A 12,544-nucleotide genomic window follows, 5' to 3' on the forward strand; every position below is an offset into this window, starting at 1 on the left:
AACTCTAGAAGCTGTGAAGCACTTGAATCATATGAACATAAACTCCTGAAACACAACAATACACCATGATCATTGTAAGCAGAAAATTATAAATGCATATGAAACAGGCAATATGAGATCAAGCAAAGATGGAGTTAATAAACAAACCATGGCTTGATCAACCAAGTGAACACCATAAGGTAGTGATCACAGTGCTCATTCACACTTGGAATGAACACAAGGACATACAAGTTAACAAGCACAAGGCAAGACACTTGTATGCTCAACACTCAACCAATGCATAGCACACAAGGCATATGCATCTAGGAACAATCTTACAAGGGCACAAGAGTGACAGTACATAAACCAAAATGCAGAACATTTAGATTAAAGTACTGATTTCAACATAGCATAAAGGCTGCACTTAAGCAAGGTACATACCATAAAGCCTACAAACTATGCATAAAACATTAACCCTAAAAGCTTACAAAAGCACATGGGTACAAACACACAATATCCTGAAAAACATCAACAACATATATTAAAGTTTAAACCAAGAGTATATGAAATGAGTTAGAAACAGCTATACACCAAAACACAGTGTATCAAAACCATAAAAACACTAAAAGTACTCAAATCATAAACATATATAAACACCGTTTCTGTTTTTAGCAACTCCCCCTCAACTAATTACTCCCCCTTAAGAGCTGCTTTTCTGCTTCTCAATCATCAATGAACTTCTCCCCCTTTTTGACAGGAATGGCCAAAGGGTCACTGGTCATGCTGAGTTGTGAAGCTGTCAAGTGTAGCAGCCAAGACATCAATCTGGTCTTGCATGGCTCTCATCCTGTCAGAGTGCTCAGTTTGGACTGCCCTGATCCCATCAAGCCTTTCCAGAATGATCTGGAAAGCATCTGGAGGTGTGTCTGCAGAAGTTGAAGCTCTGTGTCTTTTGCCACTTCTCCTAGGTGTTGAAGTTGATGCAAGCCCTGCTACCTCTGCTTCAGTCTCCATTGGGGCAGCCTCTCCTTCATCACCTTCATCTTCTTCTCCAGGAAGCCTAACACTTATCCTTTTGCAGGTAAGCTTGTTGATTGCAGAGGGTGTAGACATGGGACTGATGTCTTGAGGGATTGGAACACCCTTATTCCTAAAAATCCTCATTAGCAAACTTGGAAAGATCAATTTAGGCCTAGAGGTGGTTCTAGTCTCATCCACAATGGTGTCATAAATGTGGGAACTTATGTCGATGAAGTTCTTTTCTTTGAGATCCATCAGAAAGACTGCTCTAGCACAATTGATTGTAGTCAATTTCTTAATGGGATAGAGGTTAAACATCATAATTATTGTAAGGCACCTCATGTCCACTGGAAAGGCAGTGGTATTCAAACATTTCCCTTCTCTCTGCCCACCTATCCTTTGTTGAATTGTTTCAATAGACACACTCCTATCCTTGTAATTGATAAATTCTTCATCATCTAATCCTTCAAGCCCTAATGCATCATCTATGACATGAGCATCCAAGACAAATTCTTTACCCCTCACCCAGCAACTCAATTCATTATCCTTTATCACAGCATTTGAGTAAAATTCCCTAATTAAGGGTTCACACACAACAGGGAAACCACCCAGAAGCTTTTCCCATCCTCTTCCTTCAAAACAGCTGGGAATAAATGTTTGCCTTAAGTCCTCCAAATCTACAAATCTCTCTTGAATGATTCCTGCATTCAAGAAGTTATCCTTGTATCTCTTAAAGTGGTGAACTGATCTAAACAGTCTAGAATCCATCTTTAATCTTTTGTCAGCCTTCTTTGCAGTAGATTTCTTCTTCTGAGGTGAGGGAGCCATCTGTGAACAATCAGAAAAGGCCACAACAACATAGAGCAATATATGTGCATAACCAGTCAGTACCATGTAATTAACAAAGAGATATCCACCATACAAATGAACTTTAAAAACTTAAACAACAAGCTACTTAGTTCAAACAAATGGATAAACCAAGCCTAGGATAGGAAACACATGAACAACATGGTGAAACTATCCTAAAGGCAGATAAATGATATTGAGACAGATAATGGAAAACTGATATGACACACAAACAGTATATTGAGCCTAACAGAAGCTTCCCACAGATTAACACACTAAAACATGCAAATCTAGCACAGTAAAACTCACAGCCTTAAAAAGAACCAATAGAAACAACTCAACAGCTCAAAGTTCAGATTGAAATAAAGGAAACACTTAGCTAAGCACAAGATGAAGAGCAATAAGAGTATGACTATCATTAACACAAACTATAGCAACAGTATCCACAAGCTAAGCAAGAACAAGGAGCAGAAACCGAAACAAAAAGCCATTTCAAAAACACAATCATATGCGAAAAATCAAAGGGTAAAAGCACAAAATCAAGTAGAAAAGAGTGTAAAACAGAAAACCCATACCTGTAACTTGACGATTTTGAGCTACAAGAGTGCAACACTAGAGATTGGAAAAGGGAGCACGGAGTGTTTGGGAGGGAGAGAGTTTAGAGAGAAGATGAACAGTCACAAAAATTCGAGGGAAAAACTGAAAAAGTTAAAAAACTGCTCCTGTTTCTGCAAAACACGCTATTTTCACGACTTGATTAAGTCGCCACACAGTCGCCAGCTCAAGCCGCCAAAGCACTCAAGAACAAAATTTTGGAAAAAATTTTCTAAGTGTTTTTCGCGACTGGAAGGTCTACCCGCGAGTGAGTCGCGAGCTGAGCCGCGAAAATCTCTGAGTGATCCTCGCGACTGGACCTTCCACTCGCGAACAAGTCGCCAAAAATGACCAGCGAAGATGCGACTAAGGCTCGCGACTTGACATACCCGCGACTGAGCCGCCAAAACAGGGCAAAACTGTATTTTTGAAATTTTCAGATTTTTCCAACAAAATACTTTCCAAAAACACCTAAAACACTCAAAAATCTTTTTGTGCTTGAATTAACAAAGATTGAGTATGTGAAAACATATTTCATCAAGTACAATCACACAAATGAATATGGCATTTATTGAACATAAACTTGTGTGTTGTGTGTGGATATCAACAATGAGATAGTCCTTTGTCTAATGTGAAGCTTCAATGATCAATTCAACCAAGACATACACAATTAGCACTAGATCATGTGACCTATCTCAATTATAGAAATATGTATATATGACCTCCCACACAACTTGATAACATAACTTGGAGCTTTTCATTTGACTCCACTTTCAATCATAACATTTGATCTTTTTGATCTTTTGATGCAATCATCTCTCATTGTGAGAGGGATAAATAACATTTCTCTTTGAAGAACAGGCCTTTGGCCTTTTTGAATGAACATTCACTTTTAATATAAGGTCGCTTACCCTTTTTCCTAGTCAAATACTAGAATGTGCGACAGGCTTTTGCAGCTCAATATCTTTTTTCATTTGGAGATTTACATTTGGTGAGCTCTTTTTAGCAAAACAAAAATAAAAAGTGGGAAGATATATAGACACAAGTCTATCCACGTCTCAAGATCAACATAACCATTCACTAATCATTCATGACAAGTTTGAAGATCTATTTACAATAATCACATAGATTTCAAGATTTTTCCCACAGTGATATGAGTGCATGAAAACAAGCAATGCTCGAAAATGCACAAAGCCATTAGCACAAAGGTACAAGGCAAAACAAGTTTTGAGACAAAACTCAACAAAGTCAATCAAGCTTTTTGATTTTCTAATTTTTATGTGATTTTTGGATTTTTGACACAAGAAACAAAAAGATTGATAAAGAAAATTCACAAAAAGATAAGCAAACAACCAAAATCAAAAACAACAAGCATACCAAACAAACATAGTCACAAAGCATAGGAAGTATTAATGCATGGACATGTTGTAATGCTTATGCATGAGTACCCTTATTCACCCACACGTCACTTGCGTTTGGGGTGATTTCCTTATAGGATTGGGTACGGGAGTTAGGGCTTTCAAACCTTCGTGAGAAGCTTTCCAAGCAGTTGGTGAATGCACCAATCATCTTCATCACGTTCATCATTCCGGGATCTCCATTTTGCTCTCTAGATTGATCACCTGCCCAAGTTCTCCTATCAATTCTAGGTCCTCCTGACCTTTGAGGAGTTGCACTGTTCTTTGCTCTCAGCTTTTGGCAATTTGGTCGAGTGTGCCCTTGAAGTCCGCAATAATGGCACACATACGTTCCTCTAGGACCTCTTTGTGGTCGTGGACGTGACTTGGCACGAGATTCAGACTTGCCCACAGACTGATTACGATGATTCAGCATCCGTTGGTCCACCACATTCTTCTTCTCCTCCACCTCGAGCTTCACACCAGTAAGGTCAGCTACAACTGGATCTTTGGCCTTTACAAACTTCACTTCTTTGATGACATTTCCAGATGAACTACTTCCTCCGGTATATCCCAGTCCGGATTTGTCTGAAAAGCTCTTTTGAGATGATATAACATCATCTAACTTCTTGGTGGTGACCCTCTCTATTTTTGCATTTGCTTGCACAACCTCATTTTCAAGAAATCTCACTTTAGTGTAAGTTTCGGACAACTCACCATTCAGTGTTTCTATCTCACATTTGGCCTCCCTATATCGAATTAGGAGACTTTTGTAGTCCTCCTCAGCCTTCTTCATTTTTCTCACAGCAGCCTTGGCCACCATTGTGTATTCACCCGACTTCTCCAAGAGTGAGTTATAATTCTCTTGAAGATTTGCTGTGCTTTCTTCTTCTTCAGCTTCTGATTCTTCAACAATTCCTAGTGATTCATCATCACTATGTTCTCCAAGGTCTCGAACAAGCAAATTCAACTCATCCGAAGACTCAACATGAGCAATAGTCATGAAAGCTGAATAGTTCCCTTCTCCATCACAGCTCTCTTCAGATTCTGAGTCAGACGAATCTGAGTCACTCAAGGTCGTGGCATACACCTTGCCTTTCGATTTCAAATAATTAGGACATTCCTTCTTAAAGTGTCCATGCCCGTTACATTCAAAACAAGTGACACCTTGTGTGGATTGGGATTCTTTTCCATCTTTCTTTTTGAAATCCCTCTTCTCCCTTCCAGAATTTTGGAATTTTCTCTTATCATCAAATTTGCCATTATTTTTGAATTTCAAAAACTTTCTGAAATTTTTAACAAGATAGGCTACATCTTTGTCAACCACATCTTCTCCCGATGAGTCTTGATCTTCCGCCTTCTCATTAATGGTCTTTAGAGCAAGGGATTTACTCTTCCGTTGATTGGGCAGCGACATCTCATAAGTCTGCAGAGAACCAACCAGCTCCTGTATTTTGATGTCGTCAAGATCCTTGCTCTCTTCAATGGCTGTCACTTTAGCACGAAAACTTTCCGGCAATGATCGAAGGATCTTCCTTACAATCTTTGAGTCCTCCGTTTTCTCCCCCAAGTTAAACTTACTGACAACCACCTCATTTAGTTTCCCATAGAAAGAGTCAAAAGACTCATCCTCACTCATTTTAAGCTCCTCAAACCGAGTGGTCAGCATTTGTAACTTGGTGTCTTTCACCTTCTTTGTGCCTTCATAAGTTGTTTCCAGAATCTCCCATGCATCTTTGGCAATGGTAATGTGAGAAATCCCGTGAAATTCATCTGGAGACACACCACAGAAAATAACATTGAGTGCTTTACTGTTAGCATTAGATGCAGCAAGTGCTGCCTTATCCCATGTGGATTTGGCTGCCTCAGGTTTGGTCCAACCAATCTCAACAGCATCCCATACGGATTCATCAATAGAACACAGAAAAGCTCTCATACGAACCTTCCAAAAAGCATAATTACTACCATCAAAATATAGAGGTGCATTTAGGGATTGAGACCTATCCATCTCAATAGGGAGTCAAGGATCACACAATGGTAATGAAACCAACAGCAGTGTATCCGCTCTGATACCAATTGAAAGTTCAAAAACGTATACCAATACACTTTTGAACGTTTAGACCCCCAAAAAATAATTTAACCAACACAAGCAATATGTCAAACAACAAGTGTGCGGAAACTTAACATATGCTATAATGTGAAATAGGTTAAATACTATCTAAGCCATAACAGAATAAAATCCACAGCAGATAATATAAAGGCAAAGATAGAGAGGAAGGAAGATGCAAACACAAAGATAACACCCGATGTGTTATCGAAGAGGAAACCGAAGACCTCGGCGAAAAACCTCTCCGCCGCCCTCCAAGCGGTAATTAATACACTAGAAAATAAAGTTGGGATACAAGGACAGCAATAGATCCTCCAAGCCTAATCTACCCAGTGCACCTAAGCCCTCTAAGCTTCTTGCTCCAACGAGGTTGCGCCGAACCTTTTTCTTTTCTAGCTTCCCGGATTCCGCTACTAGACCGTAGCATCAACCAATAAAGATTGGCTCCTTCCTAACTGCTTCCCAGAACTCCAAACAACTGACTCACAGAGATGATAATGGTGAGAACCAGGTTTGGTATAATGCCTCTCAAGGATTTGACAATGGAGAGGAAGAGAGTGAGGGAATTTGATGAGACTCTAAGGTAGGGATTGTGTGTAAAACAATCTTGTTTTTCTTTAGGGTTTCTCTCTCAAAATTTTCTCTGGAAGCTCTCTTTCAATCGTGGGTTAAAGGGGTATTTATACTAGAGTGGAGAGGAATGTGAAACGTCAGGTTTTGGCAAAACAGGGGTGGCTCGCGGCTTGACCTCGCGGCTTGACCAAGTCGCGAGATCCAGTCGCGAGTTAACCGTATGGCCAGTTGTCCTGTTTTGTCCTGTAGTGCTCCAGCTAGCATGACTGTTCATCTTCCAGCATGCTTGGCACGTGTGCAGCTTCTGGCGGCTTGCAGCCGCGAGTCCCAGCCGCGACACTCTGTTTTCTTGCACACTCTTGAGCAATCTTCACTCTATCTCACTCACTACCCTTACAACAAACCCACCTAAATACAGGGTTACTAAATGCTGAATTACAAGCAAATTTGGCACGGAATAAAGCCAATTAGATGGTTGAATAAATTCAACCTTACAGAAATAAATCAAAACTTGTTGTTCAAGGCTACACACAAGTAGAAGGGATTGACTTTGATGAGACCTTTGCTTCAGTAGCAAGATTGGAATCCATTAGGATATTGCTGGCTATAGCTAGTCATCTGAACTTCAAGTTATATCAAATGGATGTCAAAAGTGCTTTCTTGAATGGAATTCTGCAAGAAGAAGTTTATGTTGAACAACCTAAAGGATTTATTGATCCTCACAGACCGGATGATGTATATAAGTTGAAGAGAGCTCTGTATGGTTTGAAACAAGCTCCACAGGCTTGGTATGATAGATTGATGGCATATCTTATTGAGCACGGCTTCAAAAGGGGATTTGCAAACACTACTCTCTTCATAAGAAATGATAAAAACAGTTTTGTTGTAGCTCAAATTTATGTAGATGATATTGTTTTTGGTGCTACTAATGACTCTCTTGCTCATTCTTTTGCAAATGAAATGAAGGCGATGTTTGAAATGAGTATGGTTGGTCAACTAACATATTTCTTGGGATTACAGGTGAAGCAAACAGATTCAGGGATCTACATCAACCAAGCAAAATACGCAAAGAATCTAGTCAAGAGATTTGGACTGGACCATGCTGCCCATGCTAGAACACCAATGGCTGCCAATGCAAAATTAACAAATGATCCATCAGGTGAGTCTGTTGATGTTACATTATACAGAAGTATGATTGGATGTTTGTTGTATTTGATTGCTAGTCGGCCTAATATTGCATTTAGTGTTGGTGTTTGTTCTAGATTTCAGTCTAATCCTAAGGTTTTACACTTAAATGCTGTCAAAAGAATAATTAAATATGTTGTTGGAACTTGTGACTATGGATTATTTTATAGCAAATAGTCTAATTTGTCTCTTGCTGGTTTTTCTGATTCTGATTGGGATGGTAATGCTGATGATAGAAAAAGCACCATTGGTGGATGTTTTTATGTTGGTGCTAATCTTATTGCCTGGATGAGCAAAAAGCAAAATTTTGTGTCCTTGTCTACTGCCGAAGCAGAATATATTGCTGCTGGAAGTTGTTGCTCACAACTTCTTTGGATGAAAAAGGTTCTAACTGATTATGGGATATCCCAAGATACCATGGTGGTTTACTGTGATAACTCTAGTGCTATTGACATATCTAAGAACCCTGTTTAACATTCTAAGACTAAGCACATAGAGATTAGGTATCACTTCATTAGGGATCTTGTTGAAAGAAAAATTGTGTGTCTTGAGTATATTCCTACTGAGCGTCAAAATGCCGACATTTTTACCAAACCTTTTGATAGAAGTAAGTTTGAGACTCTTCGTCAAGTGATTGGTGTGATTCTGTGTCCCTGATTTGTCTTTGTCCTCATGGTCCTTGTGCTTCATTTGCTCTACCCTTTGTGACCATTGTTCTTTGGTTTTGTTTTGTTTTTTTTGTTTCTAGGATTTGCATAGCATAACATTCATGCATTTCATTCTAGGTGTTTTTTTTTAATTAAAATAAAAAAAAATAAAAAAAAAAAGAGAAAAAGGAAGCACATTTTGTTTTGCACTATTCTTCTTGGTTTTTGAGAACAAGGTTGGTCAATTTATTTTCACATAACATGCCTTTTGTACCTTGTTTAGCTTTGATGAGCTTATTTATTGCACTTTACTAGTTGAAGATTTGTAGTGCATGTGTGGGAAAGATGTGTATGGTTTTTTATTACTATGTCTTAATCTTGAAGTCACATGTTTTTAAATGTTGGACTTGAACTTTTAGAGAAAAGCATAAATAACCATCTCACCACTGTTTACTAGCCAATCATGAACACCTTAGTGCATATTATAAGATTTTGTGCTCGAGAAAGTGTAGCACATGCACAAAAAGAACATAAGGTGAAACCTCGGTTAAACTTCTTAATTCTTAAAATCAAAATTGGTGTGTACTATTAGGCTTGATACCAAAATCACATAACTTAAAATTGGAATGTATATTATGAGGCATAAATACAAGAAACTTACATGATTGCAAGCTTATGATCTAGGAGATGTGAGAGTTATATGATGTAACTCTTTAGGTGATAGTTTCTTTTAAATTCTTTGTGATGAATTTTGTAGACTTTGTGATTGATTGCTATTCACATATCACCTCACATGTATCTCAAGTTTTTGCTAATCGCACACACTACACGAGTTACTTTTTGCTAAACATTGTACATGTTATTGTGTGTATTTATGGTTTGACCAACCAAGTTATTGCAAATACTTTGAATTATGTGCAAACTAAATTTGTTGCTTGAAAATTTGTGGAGAATGCAAGAAATTTTGTTTTTGGGAATTTTGGGCTTAAAATTCTTGATTTGAAAATCATATCATCTCATACTCATGCATTTTTGTTCTTAAATTTCAATGCTTTGAGTTAAATCAACTTATTTTTCAAAAATTGTTTTTTTCCTCAAAAATATGGTGAGCCTCTGCCTAATTCGATCGGTCCATTCTATTTTTCGACCGATCGAAATTTTTAAAATTTGAGAGAGGGAGTCTTTGTCTGTTTCGACCGATCGAGACTGATTTTCGACCGATCGAAACTCGTGAATCATATTTTTCAAAAAGGTAGAATTGGACTTTTTCAAAGTTAGTTTTCAAATAGTTTTCTTCTTTTCTCTCTCTCCGCGTTGGCTCTAGGCTCCACCATCCATTTTTTTGTCGTTTTCCTTCAAGATTTTTGCAAGGTTTTTGTCCTTGGAAGCCGGTAAGTCCCTTTGGCCCTTCTTTTTCAAGTTTATTTCTTGATTTCATGCATTTTTCATGCATTATCATGGGTATTTTCGGCACTTTCAACATATTGGGGTTTTTGATGATTCGAACCTATTCTTGTGAAATTGATCGATGGGTTTTTATGCTATGATGCTATAATGATGTTCCCTATAGTTTAATTTGATCAATTTTGTGGTTTTTGAAAAATTGAAAATTCTAGGGTTTTGAATTTGATCCGAATTGGGGATTTTGTCAAATTGGCTTAAATTGATGAAATTGGCTTATCCAATTGATGTATTTGGTCATTATTTTTGTTATTATATCATGTGTAATGATCAATTCGTCAATATTTTTCAAATTGATCAATTGGTTTTCCAAATTTTGGGGTTTTTGTGTTAACAATCTTAATGTTCAAGCCAATTTTATAATTTGAACCTTTTGGACTTAATTCGTTGCATTAGAACATGCATCATGACATTTAAACTTATTCATGCATCATATAGATTTTTATTCTATATTCTGTTTTTGTGCTAACTTGCAGTCTGCCCTTGGTTTTGGTTTTGTGTTTTTTTGTTCTTTCGCTCTGTGTTTTGATCCTTATTTTAGCACCGTGCCTAGGAAAACTAGAGCCCATAAGACCACTTCCACTTCCTCTGAGTCTCCCACTAAGGTTGAGCTGTTTAAGAATGATAAGTGTAGAGAAACCTATGACACTTTGAACTGTAAGCGTAAGATCTGGTCTGAGCGAGCTATTGTGTTAGATGCGCTTGATCCAGCCATTAGGGCCAATTTTGAGTCTAGAGGTTGGTTGCCTCTCTTAGAGATAGATCATCCACCCCCGACCGTCTTGATTAGAGAGTTCTTTTCGAACCTCTCTTCCCACGTCTATGATTCCAACACCCTTGTTAGGAGTTGGATACGAAGTGTAGAGTTCACCATTACCCCTCGGGTAGTGGCTGAGGCTCTTGGGGTGTCAGTTGTTCGGGATGCTGACTATCCTTATGATGAGTCACCCTCATTAGACGTTGTTATGTCTTACATCACTGGGTCATCTATCCAGTGGGGTTCTGATCCTCGGATCACGTCCGCTGAGCTTACCAAGACGGCCTATCACTTCTTTCGGATTGCGTGTCATTCCTCGTGGCCTATCTCTTACTTCCACACCATCCCTTTAGAGCGATGTGTGTTTTTGTATGCCTTTGTTTCTGAAGCCTCTATCAGTTTTCCTCACTTGTTCCTTCGTTCTTTGAACGAGGTTCATAGGAGTTCTGTCGTAGGGCATGCATTGATTCATCCTATTTTCGTTCATAGGATTTTGCTCTACTTAGGTCTAGATGGTTTTCTGTCTGGTAAGCCTGTTCATGTGATTGCTCCCATAGGTGCCACCTTTCTTTGTTAGAGGGCTGCTCAGTTGAGAGTTGCTCCTTCTCGTCCTAGAGGTGCATCATCTAGTAGTGTTCCCCTTTCTTCCTCTTCTACAGGTACAGCTGCTGCTAAGACTTCAGGTGCTGCTGCTGATGCTGATGTTCCTCCACCGACTGCTTTGGATGATTCAGACATTCGTCGCACGTTGGATCATGTCTTGACCGTTCAGGCGGCTCAAGGACAGATTTTGGTGGACGTGCTTGATGAGATCCGTGCCTTGCGTGCGGAGTTGGCGCAGTTTAGACCACCTCCCTTTTGATGATGGATAACTTGTTTGCCCTTTGGCATTCCGTCACAAAAAGAGGGAGTACTTTGTGGGGTTTTTGTTTTCAGGGGGAATTTATTTGTTTTTGGTTGGAACTTGTGGAGTTTTAGATTGTATCTAGGTGCTTCACTTTGTACTTATGCATTTTTAGCTCTTACCTTGTTTTTGATGTGATATTCTTGTTAGAGGGAGTTTTATGTTTTGTTGGTACTTTATTTGTTTCTTGTTTCAAACTGCTTATTGATTTATATTTATGAGTTATTCATTGATATATATCTTTATTTGTGTGTTGTTTGAAATCAAGAAGTTATTTTGTTTACTTATATTGTTTCCTCACATGCAGTTATGCATTTTGTTTAGTGTTTCGTGAAATATACAGGTTGATTCAATTAAGTTGCTGTCTACACTTGCAACTGATGGATAGTAGTTAGGATTGAATTTGTTTTATAAGCATTATTTTGTAAAGGGTTTTTTATTATGTAAACTTTGAGCTTCTAAGTTGTGTTTTGTCACGGATTGCCAAAGGGGGAGTTTGTTAGGTTCTAAAGTTTAGGATTTTATGTATTTAGAACTCTAATGTGTATTGTTGGCAAACCATGATCAAAACAATGTGTTTAGAAGTGTTTAAGTCTAGCTCAAAGTTGTGTTTTTATGTAAAGTTTGAATCAAGTTAAAGCAAGAAGCATTGTGTCTTTCGGCCTGTCTCGATCGATTGAAAGACAGGCTTGATCGATCGAAACTCAGGCAGAATGCTTTTTTGCAGATTCGTCCAACTCAGCCCTAGTTGTTTTAAAACGTTTTTAGGGTTTCTATTTTGTCCTAAGTATAAAAGGCAAACCCTAGCCACGTTTTAGTGTTGCTCATATTTGCGGTTTGTGTAAATCTCTTGTGAGATTTAGAGGAGCTTTCCTTTACACAAACTTAGGGTTTTCAAGGAGAAGATTTATCTACGCCTTGATGATCAATTCAGTTGCTGCCATTAAAGTTTAAAGAATACACAAGCGGGTGTGCTTGTAGCTGGTGGTGAATCCAAGAAAGAAGGAGTCCGTGGATTCGGAGCTTGCACGTGGTCGTGTCAGTAAGTTCTATTGGTTGGTAGCAATAAGAAGT

Source organism: Quercus robur, chromosome 5 (assembly GCF_932294415.1).
Source record: "Quercus robur chromosome 5, dhQueRobu3.1, whole genome shotgun sequence".
NCBI classification, from domain to species: Eukaryota; Viridiplantae; Streptophyta; class Magnoliopsida; order Fagales; family Fagaceae; genus Quercus; species Quercus robur.